Below are 15,773 nucleotides of genomic sequence, written 5' to 3'. Positions count from 1 at the left end.
CGTGCGGAAGGGAACTAACCTCCCCGCATGGCGGGAACATTGAGAGCTAGTTTGTCTGAAGCTCCAAGATGGAATTGACTTCAACATGACTGATCACTATGTTGAAATACCAAGACCACCTGGAGAATCTACAAATGAAACTCAATATCCCCAACTGCGAGAAGGTTACGCACCTACCCGCAGCAAAGAAATGTCCTTCACGCAGAAAGCTATGCGCACAAAGTGATGCGCACAGAACACTTAGTCTATTCTCCAGACATAAGGAGATTACTCCCGCCCAAAAGGAAACAGTAGCGTGTTTCAGAGATTTTCCACTTTTTTTTACTGTACACTGACAAAAGTACCTGAAAAAGCACACTGTAACATGAAAAGTCAACTGTCAGCCACCCTATTCTCACCAACCCCAGACCTGCATGTCCTGTCCAAATCAAATCAAGATCTTTTGTCCACTCCTCCACTTTTAAGTAAACAATAAACAATAATAATTTCCATACTTTATCATCATTACACCTAGATATGAAAAGATTTCAATCCCCTAAAGCAAGGGATTGTGTTCCCTTGAGTTTGCCTATAAATTTGTAACCTAAATTATCACCCAAAACACACTTCAAAGAACTACAAACTTGCACTAATCCTCTCCCAAGCATCCGTTGTTTCCAGCTCCGATCCTGTTACTAGGTAAGCCGAGAATATAACCTTGAGACCTACTATCCAACCCTTATATTCTCCTATTTCTTGATCTTAATATATATACTTGTTATTTAATCGTATTCTAGACCTTCGATTCCGAGGCCAACACCAAGAAAACCCGAATCTCGATTAATCCCTTAACAAGAACCACAGGTGAGTCTCACAGCCCCTATTTTCACTGTTTTCACTATTTTTAAACTGTTTTCGGGGCGAGGGACACGTACTTAAATAATGTTTTATCATGGTATACTTACAAGCTATGCAAGCGATTATGTGTTTAAGTTATGTTTCATGATGAGTAATGCAAACAGTTATCTAAGGTTTTCGATGTATGTGCGCTAGAACTCGAGTAAGTGATCACTTTACCATTGGAACTCTAAGGGTAGGGACTGCTGGTTTGATCCACCCACTCGTAGGGGTCGCACCTCTTTGCATGGACGAGTGCCTAGTATGGTCATGGGGCAGTACTATGGGTTTGAACCCGCTCGTAGGGGTCGCGCCTCTTTGCATGGACGAGCGCCTTGTTTTCCGGCACAACGTCCGCGCGTAACCCGCGGGACGGTATTATTATTTTAGCTCGTAGTGGCAGCGCCACTTTGCATGGACGAGCACATGTTCCTGAAACGTTCGCGCGTAACCCGCGGGACGGTATTACTTATTTTAGCTCGTAGTGGCAGCGCCACTTTGCATAGACGAGCACAGTTCCCAGAAATGTTCGCGCGTAACCCGCGGAACGATTTTATCAGAATATGTTGATATAACTATGTTTTACCAAGCATGTGTTTTAATGATGCTATCAGAATTATGTTTCAGAATGATTTGTATCAAGATTATGATGCAATACGATTTATCAAGTTACTAAAACTTGTGAACTCACTCAGTTTATACTGATTCAAATGTTTTTACGTGTCTTTCAGGAGATAACTAGGTAGCGCATGGAGTCACACTTAGAGCACCTCACGCTGAACATCTAAACTAGCTTTTTGGAAGATTTTAGTTCTATCCCTTCGATGCGCGTGGTTGTTCCCGCCGCGCATGGGGATATGGCGTGGAAATCTTCAACAATTTTTATACTTGGATGTTTTTATGTAATTTTTAAACAATGTAATGTATTTGTATTAAACTATTCATGCGCAATGAAAATCTTACTTTGAATGTTTGCAATGGCCCGTGCTTAAGTATCAATTCCCACTCGCGCGCGCCCGGCTATTTCCGCCGCTCAGGGCCGGGTGTGACAGATTGGTATCAGAGCACTGGTTATAGCGAACTAGGAAAAGAAGTTTTAACCTAGACTATAACCGTTGGGGAATCGCATGAAATATTTTTCAAAGAAAATATTTTCAAAAGAAACTATACACACACTTAGGAACACGGGTCACACTGTCTAGTAAATAATGATAACATTATGTGCTCAGAGTACATGCGCTAAGTCTGATATTTTCACTCTTTTAAAGCGAGAATGCCTCCAACTAAAGCCAAGGGAATTACCATGACACCCGAGGAACTCGCGGAAATAATCGCGCAGGCGATTGCGACACATGAGGCCAGCAAGGCCGAATCAAGTCAGGGTCGTCAGAATGAGACCCCAGAACCCGAATCAGGAGCCTTGGACAAAGGATGCTCCTATAAGACATTCATGGCCTGTAAGCCTTGGCCATTCAAGGGAACCGAGGGGGCCATTGGGCTCTACAACTGGATTGACAAGATGGAGACAGTTCTCTCCATTAGCGGATGTAGTGAGAACCAGAAGGTCCTTTACGCGACCGGCATGTTCCAAGAGGCAGCTTCGTCTTGGTGGAAGCTTCAAACGAAAACATTGGGGCGAGAAGTTGCTCTCCACAAGACCTGGGAGGAACTGAAGGAGATGATGATGAGGAAGTTCTGCTCTCGCGCAGAAATCCAGAGTCTACAACAGGAATTCTGGAACCACACCATGGTAGGAACGGATATCGACGCCTACAACAACCGGTTCAACGAACTTTGCCAGTTGGTGCCAGACATGGCAAACACGGAGGAAAAGAAGATCGAGAGGTATATTTTTGGGTTACCTCCTGTTGTTAGGGTTCCGCTCAACGCCGCAGCGCCTCCAACCTTTGATGAGGCGGTAGCGCGGGCCATTACCCTTACAAGGGATACGATCCGTGCGGGTATGTTGACTACGCGCGGAATCGAGCAGCGAACCTCTGATCCCAAGAGGAAATGGAACTCTCACCACCGAGGGTCCGACACCAAGCAGCCACCGTTCAAGAAGCAGGAAAGCGCAAGGGTTTACGCGATCCAGGCCGCGGAGCCACCACGAAAAGGATACAGCGGGCCTCGCCCATGGTGCAACAAATGCAAGTATCACCACGAGGGTGAATGCGCAAGAATCGAATGTGCCAAATGTGGCAGACCAGGGCACAAGACGATGAATTGCCGTGTCAGAGACGCTGGAGCAAGCGACAACTGCTACGCATGCGGGAAGCCAGGGCATTTTAGTCGGGATTGCCCGCAAAAGGGGAACCAAGCTCGCGGGAGAGCTTTTGTGATCGGCGCAGGCGAAGCTAAAGAAGAGCCGAATGTGGTAACCGGTACGTTTTTGCTTAACGGACAGTTTGCATCTGTCTTATTTGATACTGGCGCTGACCTAAGTTTTATATCCGCTGAGTTTAAAGACTCCCTAGGCCTAGCAACCAGTAGGCTAGACACGCCTTATACTATAGAACTAGCCAATGGTAGGCAGTTATGCGCGAACGAAAGAACTGAACAATGTGTTATAGTCATGGGAGGTCACGGGTTCAATATTAACTTGTTGCCAATAGATTTGGGAAGTTTTGACATTGTGGTAGGTATGGATTGGTTAGTTGAGAACCGCGCGGAAGTTATTTGCCATGAGAAGCAGGTTCGGATCCCACTGTTGAACGGAGAAACCTTGGTAATTCAAGGGGAAAGAAGGGGAGTTGCGACGAAACTGATTTCGTGCCTAAAGGCGCGAAAGTGCCTAAGGAAAGGGTGCTACGCCTTCCTGGCGCATGTCGTAAAGAAAGGAGATGAGCGAAGAATTGAAGACTTACCAGTAGTGCGCGAATTTCCAGAAGTTTTTCCTGAAGATTTGCCCGGATTACCGCCGCCGCGACAAGTCGAGTTTCGTATTGATTTAGTCCCAGGAGCTGCGCCAGTAGCTCGAGCGCCTTATCGACTAGCTCCATCTGAGATGCAAGAGCTATCCAATCAGTTACAGGAACTATTGGATAAGGGTTTCATACGCCCAAGCTTTTCACCTTGGGGAGCTCCAGTACTGTTTGTTAAGAAGAAGGATGGTTCGTTCAGAATGTGTATTGACTACAGGGAACTGAACAAGCTGACAGTCAAAAATCGGTACCCCTTACCGAGGATTGACGACTTATTTGACCAGTTGCAGGGATCCAGTTATTATTCGAAGATAGATCTACGGTCAGGATACCACCAACTTAGGGTCCATGAGGAAGATGTGCCGAAAACAGCCTTCCGAACTAGATACGGCCATTATGAGTTCTTAGTAATGCCTTTCGGGCTAACTAATGCGCCGGCTGTGTTCATGGATCTGATGAACCGCGTGTGCAAACCATACTTGGACAAGATTGTGATTGTGTTTATAGATGATATTCTGATTTACTCACGGACCAAGGCCGAGCATGAGCAACACCTGAGATTGATTTTGGAATTGTTGAGGAAAGAAAAGTTGTATGCGAAGTTTTCCAAGTGCGAGTTTTGGCTTAGAGAAGTTCACTTTCTCGGTCACGTTGTAAACGAGAAAGGAATTCACGTTGATCCTTCCAAAGTCAAGGCCATCGAAAACTGGGAAGCGCCAAAAACCCCAACCGAGGTGAGGCAATTCCTAGGACTAGCTGGCTACTATCGACGCTTCATTGAGAACTTCTCCAAAATAGCTCTACCTCTGACCGCGCTAACTCAGAAAGACAAGAAGTTTGTTTGGGGCGAAAATCAGGAAACAGCATTTCAAATGTTGAAACAGAAGCTATGTAGTGCGCCAATTTTGTCTTTGCCCGAGGGGATGGATGACATTGTTGTTTACTGCGACGCTTCACATCAGGGACTTGGATGTGTCCTTATGCAGCGAGACAAAGTCATAGCGTATGCCTCACGCCAACTCAAGACCAATGAAAAGAACTACACAACGCATGATTTAGAACTTGGAGCGGTTGTCTTCGCGCTAAAGATTTGGCGCCATTACCTCTATGGTACAAAGTGTATAATCTTTACGGATCACAAGAGCCTTCAGCATATATTTGATCAAAAGGATTTAAACATGAGGCAACGAAGATGGGTGGAGTTGTTGAACGATTATGATTGCGAGATTAAGTACCACCCTGGAAAGGCGAATGTGGTAGCAGATGCGCTAAGTAGGAAGGAGCGAATAAAAACGCTACGAGTCAAGGCTCTAAGGTTGACCATTCACGCAAATCTCTCTACCCGCATCCGAGACGCTCAGCAAGAAGCCTTGAAACCAGAGTTTGTTAAAAACGAATGCCTTGGGGGTATGGTTAAGAATTTGGAACTTAAAGAGAACGGCAATCTATATTTCGCTAACCGCATATGGGTCCCTCTCAAGGGAGGATTGCGCGAGCAGGTATTGAACGAAGCTCACAAGACGCGGTATTCCGTACATCCTGGCGCAGACAAGATGTACCAAGATGTTAAAACGCTGTATTGGTGGCCCAATCTTAAAGGCGCCATCGCGACGTATGTCAGTAAGTGCCTGACGTGTTCGAAGGTAAAGGCTGAATACCAGAAACCATCAGGGTTGCTTCAACAGCCAGAAATTCCCATGTGGAAGTGGGAACAAATCTCTATGGACTTCATCACCAAACTGCCAAGGACACCTGGGGGTTATGACACAATATGGGTTATTGTGGATCGGCTAACTAAGTCAGCGCACTTCCTGCCAATCAAGGAAACCGATAAGATGGAAAAGTTAGCCCGACTGTATATTCGAGAAGTAGTTTCAAAACATGGAGTCCCAGTGTCCATCATTTCTGATAGAGATAGTCGGTTCACATCAAGGTTTTGGAGATCGTTACAAGGGGCTTTAGGTACTCGTCTTGACATGAGTACGGCATATCATCCTCAAACGGATGGGCAAAGCGAGCGAACAATCCAGACATTGGAAGATATGCTACGCGCGTGCGCAATCGATTTCGAAGGTAGCTGGGATACTCATCTCCCATTGGTTGAATTTTCTTACAACAACAGCTATCACACAAGCATTAAGGCTGCGCCGTTCGAAGCTTTGTATGGGCGCAAGTGTAGATCCCCACTGTGCTGGGCTGAAGTAGGTGACAAGCAAATGACTGGTCCAGAATTGATCCAGGAAACAACAGACAAGATTTTTCAGATAAGGGATCGCCTTAAGACAGCGCGCGACAGACAGAAGAGCTACGCAGATGTGCGAAGGAAACCATTGGAGTTTCAAGTAGGGGATAAAGTACTTTTGAAAGTCTCTCCATGGAAAGGAGTCCCCCGTTTCGGCAAGCGAGGAAAGTTGAATCCGCGCTTCATTGGACCATTTGAGATCCTGGAAAGGATCGGTCCGGTTGCTTATAAACTCCGTTTACCCGCCGAACTCAGTGGAGTTCATGATACGTTTCATGTGTCCAACCTCAAAAAGTGCTTATCTGACGAAACGTTGATTTTGCCGTTGGAAGAGATTCACATCGACAAACAGCTGCACTTCGTAGAAGAACCTATAGCAGTAACCGATTGGAAAGAACAAAAGTTACGCAGGAGCAAAATCAAGTTAGTAAAGGTTCAATGGAACTCGAGGCGTGGGCCTGAATTCACTTGGGAAAGAGAAGACCAAATGCGCAAGAAATACCCACACCTCTTTCAGAACATGGCTTCTGCCAGCAACGTCTCCTAAATTTCGGGACGAAATTCGTTTAACGAGGGGAGAATGTGACACCCGGTAAATTCCCAATCCCTTAAGCTAAGTAATCAACCTAATAATTAGGTGATTGTAAATATTATGCGCGCCATGTTAGTCAGCGCGTGCATTTGTTATGTGCGCCCTGCGCGAGCGCACCATGTTAAGAACCAGCGTGAGCATATGTTATATGCGCCATGCGTGAATGTTTTGGCTTTATGTTATGTTGTCTATGGGTTGACCATCCCGCATGATGCTAAGGCGGGTGCATCCTACATCGTTTATGCGCGTGCGGAAGGGAACTAACCTCCCCGCATGGCGGGAACATTGAGAGCTAGTTTGTCTGAAGCTCCAAGATGGAATTGACTTCAACATGACTGATCACTATGTTGAAATACCAAGACCACCTGGAGAATCTACAAATGAAACTCAATATCCCCAACTGCGAGAAGGTTACGCACCTACCCGCAGCAAAGAAATGTCCTTCACGCAGAAAGCTATGCGCACAAAGTGATGCGCACAGAACACTTAGTCTATTCTCCAGACATAAGGAGATTACTCCCGCCCAAAAGGAAACAGTAGCGTGTTTCAGAGATTTTCCACTTTTTTTTACTGTACACTGACAAAAGTACCTGAAAAAGCACACTGTAACATGAAAAGTCAACTGTCAGCCACCCTATTCTCACCAACCCCAGACCTGCATGTCCTGTCCAAATCAAATCAAGATCTTTTGTCCACTCCTCCACTTTTAAGTAAACAATAAACAATAATAATTTCCATACTTTATCATCATTACACCTAGATATGAAAAGATTTCAATCCCCTAAAGCAAGGGATTGTGTTCCCTTGAGTTTGCCTATAAATTTGTAACCTAAATTATCACCCAAAACACACTTCAAAGAACTACAAACTTGCACTAATCCTCTCCCAAGCATCCGTTGTTTCCAGCTCCGATCCTGTTACTAGGTAAGCCGAGAATATAACCTTGAGACCTACTATCCAACCCTTATATTCTCCTATTTCTTGATCTTAATATATATACTTGTTATTTAATCGTATTCTAGACCTTCGATTCCGAGGCCAACACCAAGAAAACCCGAATCTCGATTAATCCCTTAACAAGAACCACAGGTGAGTCTCACAGCCCCTATTTTCACTGTTTTCACTATTTTTAAACTGTTTTCGGGGCGAGGGACACGTACTTAAATAATGTTTTATCATGGTATACTTACAAGCTATGCAAGCGATTATGTGTTTAAGTTATGTTTCATGATGAGTAATGCAAACGGTTATCTAAGGTTTTCGATGTATGTGCGCTAGAACTCGAGTAAGTGATCACTTTACCATTGGAACTCTAAGGGTAGGGACTGCTGGTTTGATCCACCCACTCGTAGGGGTCGCACCTCTTTGCATGGACGAGTGCCTAGTATGGTCATGGGGCAGTACTATGGGTTTGAACCCGCTCGTAGGGGTCGCGCCTCTTTGCATGGACGAGCGCCTTGTTTTCCGGCACAACGTCCGCGCGTAACCCGCGGGACGGTATTATTATTTTAGCTCGTAGTGGCAGCGCCACTTTGCATGGACGAGCACATGTTCCTGAAACGTTCGCGCGTAACCCGCGGGACGGTATTACTTATTTTAGCTCGTAGTGGCAGCGCCACTTTGCATAGACGAGCACAGTTCCCAGAAATGTTCGCGCGTAACCCGCGGAACGATTTTATCAGAATATGTTGATATAACTATGTTTTACCAAGCATGTGTTTTAATGATGCTATCAGAATTATGTTTCAGAATGATTTGTATCAAGATTATGATGCAATACGATTTATCAAGTTACTAAAACTTGTGAACTCACTCAGTTTATACTGATTCAAATGTTTTTACGTGTCTTTCAGGAGATAACTAGGTAGCGCATGGAGTCACACTTAGAGCACCTCACGCTGAACATCTAAACTAGCTTTTTGGAAGATTTTAGTTCTATCCCTTCGATGCGCGTGGTTGTTCCCGCCGCGCATGGGGATATGGCGTGGAAATCTTCAACAATTTTTATACTTGGATGTTTTTATGTAATTTTTAAACAATGTAATGTATTTGTATTAAACTATTCATGCGCAATGAAAATCTTACTTTGAATGTTTGCAATGGCCCGTGCTTAAGTATCAATTCCCACTCGCGCGCGCCCGGCTATTTCCGCCGCTCAGGGCCGGGTGTGACAGATTGGTATCAGAGCACTGGTTATAGCGAACTAGGAAAAGAAGTTTTAACCTAGACTATAACCGTTGGGGAATCGCATGAAATATTTTTCAAAGAAAATATTTTCAAAAGAAACTATACACACACTTAGGAACACGGGTCACACTGTCTAGTAAATAATGATAACATTATGTGCTCAGAGTACATGCGCTAAGTCTGATATTTTCACTCTTTTAAAGCGAGAATGCCTCCAACTAAAGCCAAGGGAATTACCATGACACCCGAGGAACTCGCGGAAATAATCGCGCAGGCGATTGCGACACATGAGGCCAGCAAGGCCGAATCAAGTCAGGGTCGTCAGAATGAGACCCCAGAACCCGAATCAGGAGCCTTGGACAAAGGATGCTCCTATAAGACATTCATGGCCTGTAAGCCTTGGCCATTCAAGGGAACCGAGGGGGCCATTGGGCTCTACAACTGGATTGACAAGATGGAGACAGTTCTCTCCATTAGCGGATGTAGTGAGAACCAGAAGGTCCTTTACGCGACCGGCATGTTCCAAGAGGCAGCTTCGTCTTGGTGGAAGCTTCAAACGAAAACATTGGGGCGAGAAGTTGCTCTCCACAAGACCTGGGAGGAACTGAAGAAGATGATGATGAGGAAGTTCTGCTCTCGCGCAGAAATCCAGAGTCTACAACAGGAATTCTGGAACCACACCATGGTAGGAACGGATATCGACGCCTACAACAACCGGTTCAACGAACTTTGCCAGTTGGTGCCAGACATGGCAAACACGGAGGAAAAGAAGATCGAGAGGTATATTTTTGGGTTACCTCCTGTTGTTAGGGTTCCGCTCAACGCCGCAGCGCCTCCAACCTTTGATGAGGCGGTAGCGCGGGCCATTACCCTTACAAGGGATACGATCCGTGCGGGTATGTTGACTACGCGCGGAATCGAGCAGCGAACCTCTGATCCCAAGAGGAAATGGAACTCTCACCACCGAGGGTCCGACACCAAGCAGCCACCGTTCAAGAAGCAGGAAAGCGCAAGGGTTTACGCGATCCAGGCCGCGGAGCCACCACGAAAAGGATACAGCGGGCCTCGCCCATGGTGCAACAAATGCAAGTATCACCACGAGGGTGAATGCGCAAGAATCGAATGTGCCAAATGTGGCAGACCAGGGCACAAGACGATGAATTGCCGTGTCAGAGACGCTGGAGCAAGCGACAACTGCTACGCATGCGGGAAGCCAGGGCATTTTAGTCGGGATTGCCCGCAAAAGGGGAACCAAGCTCGCGGGAGAGCTTTTGTGATCGGCGCAGGCGAAGCTAAAGAAGAGCCGAATGTGGTAACCGGTACGTTTTTGCTTAACGGACAGTTTGCATCTGTCTTATTTGATACTGGCGCTGACCTAAGTTTTATATCCGCTGAGTTTAAAGACTCCCTAGGCCTAGCAACCAGTAGGCTAGACACGCCTTATACTATAGAACTAGCCAATGGTAGGCAGTTATGCGCGAACGAAAGAACTGAACAATGTGTTATAGTCATGGGAGGTCACGGGTTCAATATTAACTTGTTGCCAATAGATTTGGGAAGTTTTGACATTGTGGTAGGTATGGATTGGTTAGTTGAGAACCGCGCGGAAGTTATTTGCCATGAGAAGCAGGTTCGGATCCCACTGTTGAACGGAGAAACCTTGGTAATTCAAGGGGAAAGAAGGGGAGTTGCGACGAAACTGATTTCGTGCCTAAAGGCGCGAAAGTGCCTAAGGAAAGGGTGCTACGCCTTCCTGGCGCATGTCGTAAAGAAAGGAGATGAGCGAAGAATTGAAGACTTACCAGTAGTGCGCGAATTTCCAGAAGTTTTTCCTGAAGATTTGCCCGGATTACCGCCGCCGCGACAAGTCGAGTTTCGTATTGATTTAGTCCCAGGAGCTGCGCCAGTAGCTCGAGCGCCTTATCGACTAGCTCCATCTGAGATGCAAGAGCTATCCAATCAGTTACAGGAACTATTGGATAAGGGTTTCATACGCCCAAGCTTTTCACCTTGGGGAGCTCCAGTACTGTTTGTTAAGAAGAAGGATGGTTCGTTCAGAATGTGTATTGACTACAGGGAACTGAACAAGCTGACAGTCAAAAATCGGTACCCCTTACCGAGGATTGACGACTTATTTGACCAGTTGCAGGGATCCAGTTATTATTCGAAGATAGATCTACGGTCAGGATACCACCAACTTAGGGTCCATGAGGAAGATGTGCCGAAAACAGCCTTCCGAACTAGATACGGCCATTATGAGTTCTTAGTAATGCCTTTCGGGCTAACTAATGCGCCGGCTGTGTTCATGGATCTGATGAACCGCGTGTGCAAACCATACTTGGACAAGTTTGTGATTGTGTTTATAGATGATATTCTGATTTACTCACGGACCAAGGCCGAGCATGAGCAACACCTGAGATTGATTTTGGAATTGTTGAGGAAAGAAAAGTTGTATGCGAAGTTTTCCAAGTGCGAGTTTTGGCTTAGAGAAGTTCACTTTCTCGGTCACGTTGTAAACGAGAAAGGAATTCACGTTGATCCTTCCAAAGTCAAGGCCATCGAAAACTGGGAAGCGCCAAAAACCCCAACCGAGGTGAGGCAATTCCTAGGACTAGCTGGCTACTATCGACGCTTCATTGAGAACTTCTCCAAAATAGCTCTACCTCTGACCGCGCTAACTCAGAAAGACAAGAAGTTTGTTTGGGGCGAAAATCAGGAAACAGCATTTCAAATGTTGAAACAGAAGCTATGTAGTGCGCCAATTTTGTCTTTGCCCGAGGGGATGGATGACATTGTTGTTTACTGCGACGCTTCACATCAGGGACTTGGATGTGTCCTTATGCAGCGAGACAAAGTCATAGCGTATGCCTCACGCCAACTCAAGACCAATGAAAAGAACTACACAACGCATGATTTAGAACTTGGAGCGGTTGTCTTCGCGCTAAAGATTTGGCGCCATTACCTCTATGGTACAAAGTGTATAATCTTTACGGATCACAAGAGCCTTCAGCATATATTTGATCAAAAGGATTTAAACATGAGGCAACGAAGATGGGTGGAGTTGTTGAACGATTATGATTGCGAGATTAAGTACCACCCTGGAAAGGCGAATGTGGTAGCAGATGCGCTAAGTAGGAAGGAGCGAATAAAAACGCTACGAGTCAAGGCTCTAAGGTTGACCATTCACGCAAATCTCTCTACCCGCATCCGAGACGCTCAGCAAGAAGCCTTGAAACCAGAGTTTGTTAAAAACGAATGCCTTGGGGGTATGGTTAAGAATTTGGAACTTAAAGAGAACGGCAATCTATATTTCGCTAACCGCATATGGGTCCCTCTCAAGGGAGGATTGCGCGAGCAGGTATTGAACGAAGCTCACAAGACGCGGTATTCCGTACATCCTGGCGCAGACAAGATGTACCAAGATGTTAAAACGCTGTATTGGTGGCCCAATCTTAAAGGCGCCATCGCGACGTATGTCAGTAAGTGCCTGACGTGTTCGAAGGTAAAGGCTGAATACCAGAAACCATCAGGGTTGCTTCAACAGCCAGAAATTCCCATGTGGAAGTGGGAACAAATCTCTATGGACTTCATCACCAAACTGCCAAGGACACCTGGGGGTTATGACACAATATGGGTTATTGTGGATCGGCTAACTAAGTCAGCGCACTTCCTGCCAATCAAGGAAACCGATAAGATGGAAAAGTTAGCCCGACTGTATATTCGAGAAGTAGTTTCAAAACATGGAGTCCCAGTGTCCATCATTTCTGATAGAGATAGTCGGTTCACATCAAGGTTTTGGAGATCGTTACAAGGGGCTTTAGGTACTCGTCTTGACATGAGTACGGCATATCATCCTCAAACGGATGGGCAAAGCGAGCGAACAATCCAGACATTGGAAGATATGCTACGCGCGTGCGCAATCGATTTCGAAGGTAGCTGGGATACTCATCTCCCATTGGTTGAATTTTCTTACAACAACAGCTATCACACAAGCATTAAGGCTGCGCCGTTCGAAGCTTTGTATGGGCGCAAGTGTAGATCCCCACTGTGCTGGGCTGAAGTAGGTGACAAGCAAATGACTGGTCCAGAATTGATCCAGGAAACAACAGACAAGATTTTTCAGATAAGGGATCGCCTTAAGACAGCGCGCGACAGACAGAAGAGCTACGCAGATGTGCGAAGGAAACCATTGGAGTTTCAAGTAGGGGATAAAGTACTTTTGAAAGTCTCTCCATGGAAAGGAGTCCCCCGTTTCGGCAAGCGAGGAAAGTTGAATCCGCGCTTCATTGGACCATTTGAGATCCTGGAAAGGATCGGTCCGGTTGCTTATAAACTCCGTTTACCCGCCGAACTCAGTGGAGTTCATGATACGTTTCATGTGTCCAACCTCAAAAAGTGCTTATCTGACGAAACGTTGATTTTGCCGTTGGAAGAGATTCACATCGACAAACAGCTGCACTTCGTAGAAGAACCTATAGCAGTAACCGATTGGAAAGAACAAAAGTTACGCAGGAGCAAAATCAAGTTAGTAAAGGTTCAATGGAACTCGAGGCGTGGGCCTGAATTCACTTGGGAAAGAGAAGACCAAATGCGCAAGAAATACCCACACCTCTTTCAGAACATGGCTTCTGCCAGCAACGTCTCCTAAATTTCGGGACGAAATTCGTTTAACGAGGGGAGAATGTGACACCCGGTAAATTCCCAATCCCTTAAGCTAAGTAATCAACCTAATAATTAGGTGATTGTAAATATTATGCGCGCCATGTTAGTCAGCGCGTGCATTTGTTATGTGCGCCCTGCGCGAGCGCACCATGTTAAGAACCAGCGTGAGCATATGTTATATGCGCCATGCGTGAATGTTTTGGCTTTATGTTATGTTGTCTATGGGTTGACCATCCCGCATGATGCTAAGGCGGGTGCATCCTACATCGTTTATGCGCGTGCGGAAGGGAACTAACCTCCCCGCATGGCGGGAACATTGAGAGCTAGTTTGTCTGAAGCTCCAAGATGGAATTGACTTCAACATGACTGATCACTATGTTGAAATACCAAGACCACCTGGAGAATCTACAAATGAAACTCAATATCCCCAACTGCGAGAAGGTTACGCACCTACCCGCAGCAAAGAAATGTCCTTCACGCAGAAAGCTATGCGCACAAAGTGATGCGCACAGAACACTTAGTCTATTCTCCAGACATAAGGAGATTACTCCCGCCCAAAAGGAAACAGTAGCGTGTTTCAGAGATTTTCCACTTTTTTTTACTGTACACTGACAAAAGTACCTGAAAAAGCACACTGTAACATGAAAAGTCAACTGTCAGCCACCCTATTCTCACCAACCCCAGACCTGCATGTCCTGTCCAAATCAAATCAAGATCTTTTGTCCACTCCTCCACTTTTAAGTAAACAATAAACAATAATAATTTCCATACTTTATCATCATTACACCTAGATATGAAAAGATTTCAATCCCCTAAAGCAAGGGATTGTGTTCCCTTGAGTTTGCCTATAAATTTGTAACCTAAATTATCACCCAAAACACACTTCAAAGAACTACAAACTTGCACTAATCCTCTCCCAAGCATCCGTTGTTTCCAGCTCCGATCCTGTTACTAGGTAAGCCGAGAATATAACCTTGAGACCTACTATCCAACCCTTATATTCTCCTATTTCTTGATCTTAATATATATACTTGTTATTTAATCGTATTCTAGACCTTCGATTCCGAGGCCAACACCAAGAAAACCCGAATCTCGATTAATCCCTTAACAAGAACCACAGGTGAGTCTCACAGCCCCTATTTTCACTGTTTTCACTATTTTTAAACTGTTTTCGGGGCGAGGGACACGTACTTAAATAATGTTTTATCATGGTATACTTACAAGCTATGCAAGCGATTATGTGTTTAAGTTATGTTTCATGATGAGTAATGCAAACGGTTATCTAAGGTTTTCGATGTATGTGCGCTAGAACTCGAGTAAGTGATCACTTTACCATTGGAACTCTAAGGGTAGGGACTGCTGGTTTGATCCACCCACTCGTAGGGGTCGCACCTCTTTGCATGGACGAGTGCCTAGTATGGTCATGGGGCAGTACTATGGGTTTGAACCCGCTCGTAGGGGTCGCGCCTCTTTGCATGGACGAGCGCCTTGTTTTCCGGCACAACGTCCGCGCGTAACCCGCGGGACGGTATTATTATTTTAGCTCGTAGTGGCAGCGCCACTTTGCATGGACGAGCACATGTTCCTGAAACGTTCGCGCGTAACCCGCGGGACGGTATTACTTATTTTAGCTCGTAGTGGCAGCGCCACTTTGCATAGACGAGCACAGTTCCCAGAAATGTTCGCGCGTAACCCGCGGAACGATTTTATCAGAATATGTTGATATAACTATGTTTTACCAAGCATGTGTTTTAATGATGCTATCAGAATTATGTTTCAGAATGATTTGTATCAAGATTATGATGCAATACGATTTATCAAGTTACTAAAACTTGTGAACTCACTCAGTTTATACTGATTCAAATGTTTTTACGTGTCTTTCAGGAGATAACTAGGTAGCGCATGGAGTCACACTTAGAGCACCTCACGCTGAACATCTAAACTAGCTTTTTGGAAGATTTTAGTTCTATCCCTTCGATGCGCGTGGTTGTTCCCGCCGCGCATGGGGATATGGCGTGGAAATCTTCAACAATTTTTATACTTGGATGTTTTTATGTAATTTTTAAACAATGTAATGTATTTGTATTAAACTATTCATGCGCAATGAAAATCTTACTTTGAATGTTTGCAATGGCCCGTGCTTAAGTATCAATTCCCACTCGCGCGCGCCCGGCTGTTTCCGCCGCTCAGGGCCGGGTGTGACAAGCAACAAATAATCAAGCGTCCGGACTACCTTCCTCTCAAGACGAGCTAGCTCAACTAATCGCTCAACTTGTAAGTACGGCACTCG

This window comes from Bidens hawaiensis, unplaced genomic scaffold (assembly GCF_021521415.1).
Source record: "Bidens hawaiensis isolate Kalapana, Puna unplaced genomic scaffold, B.hawaiensis_p1.1 tig00010668_1, whole genome shotgun sequence".
NCBI classification, from domain to species: domain Eukaryota; kingdom Viridiplantae; phylum Streptophyta; class Magnoliopsida; order Asterales; family Asteraceae; genus Bidens; species Bidens hawaiensis.
The sequence above is the reverse complement of the archived record's forward strand: the minus strand, read 5'-3'. Positions refer to the sequence as shown.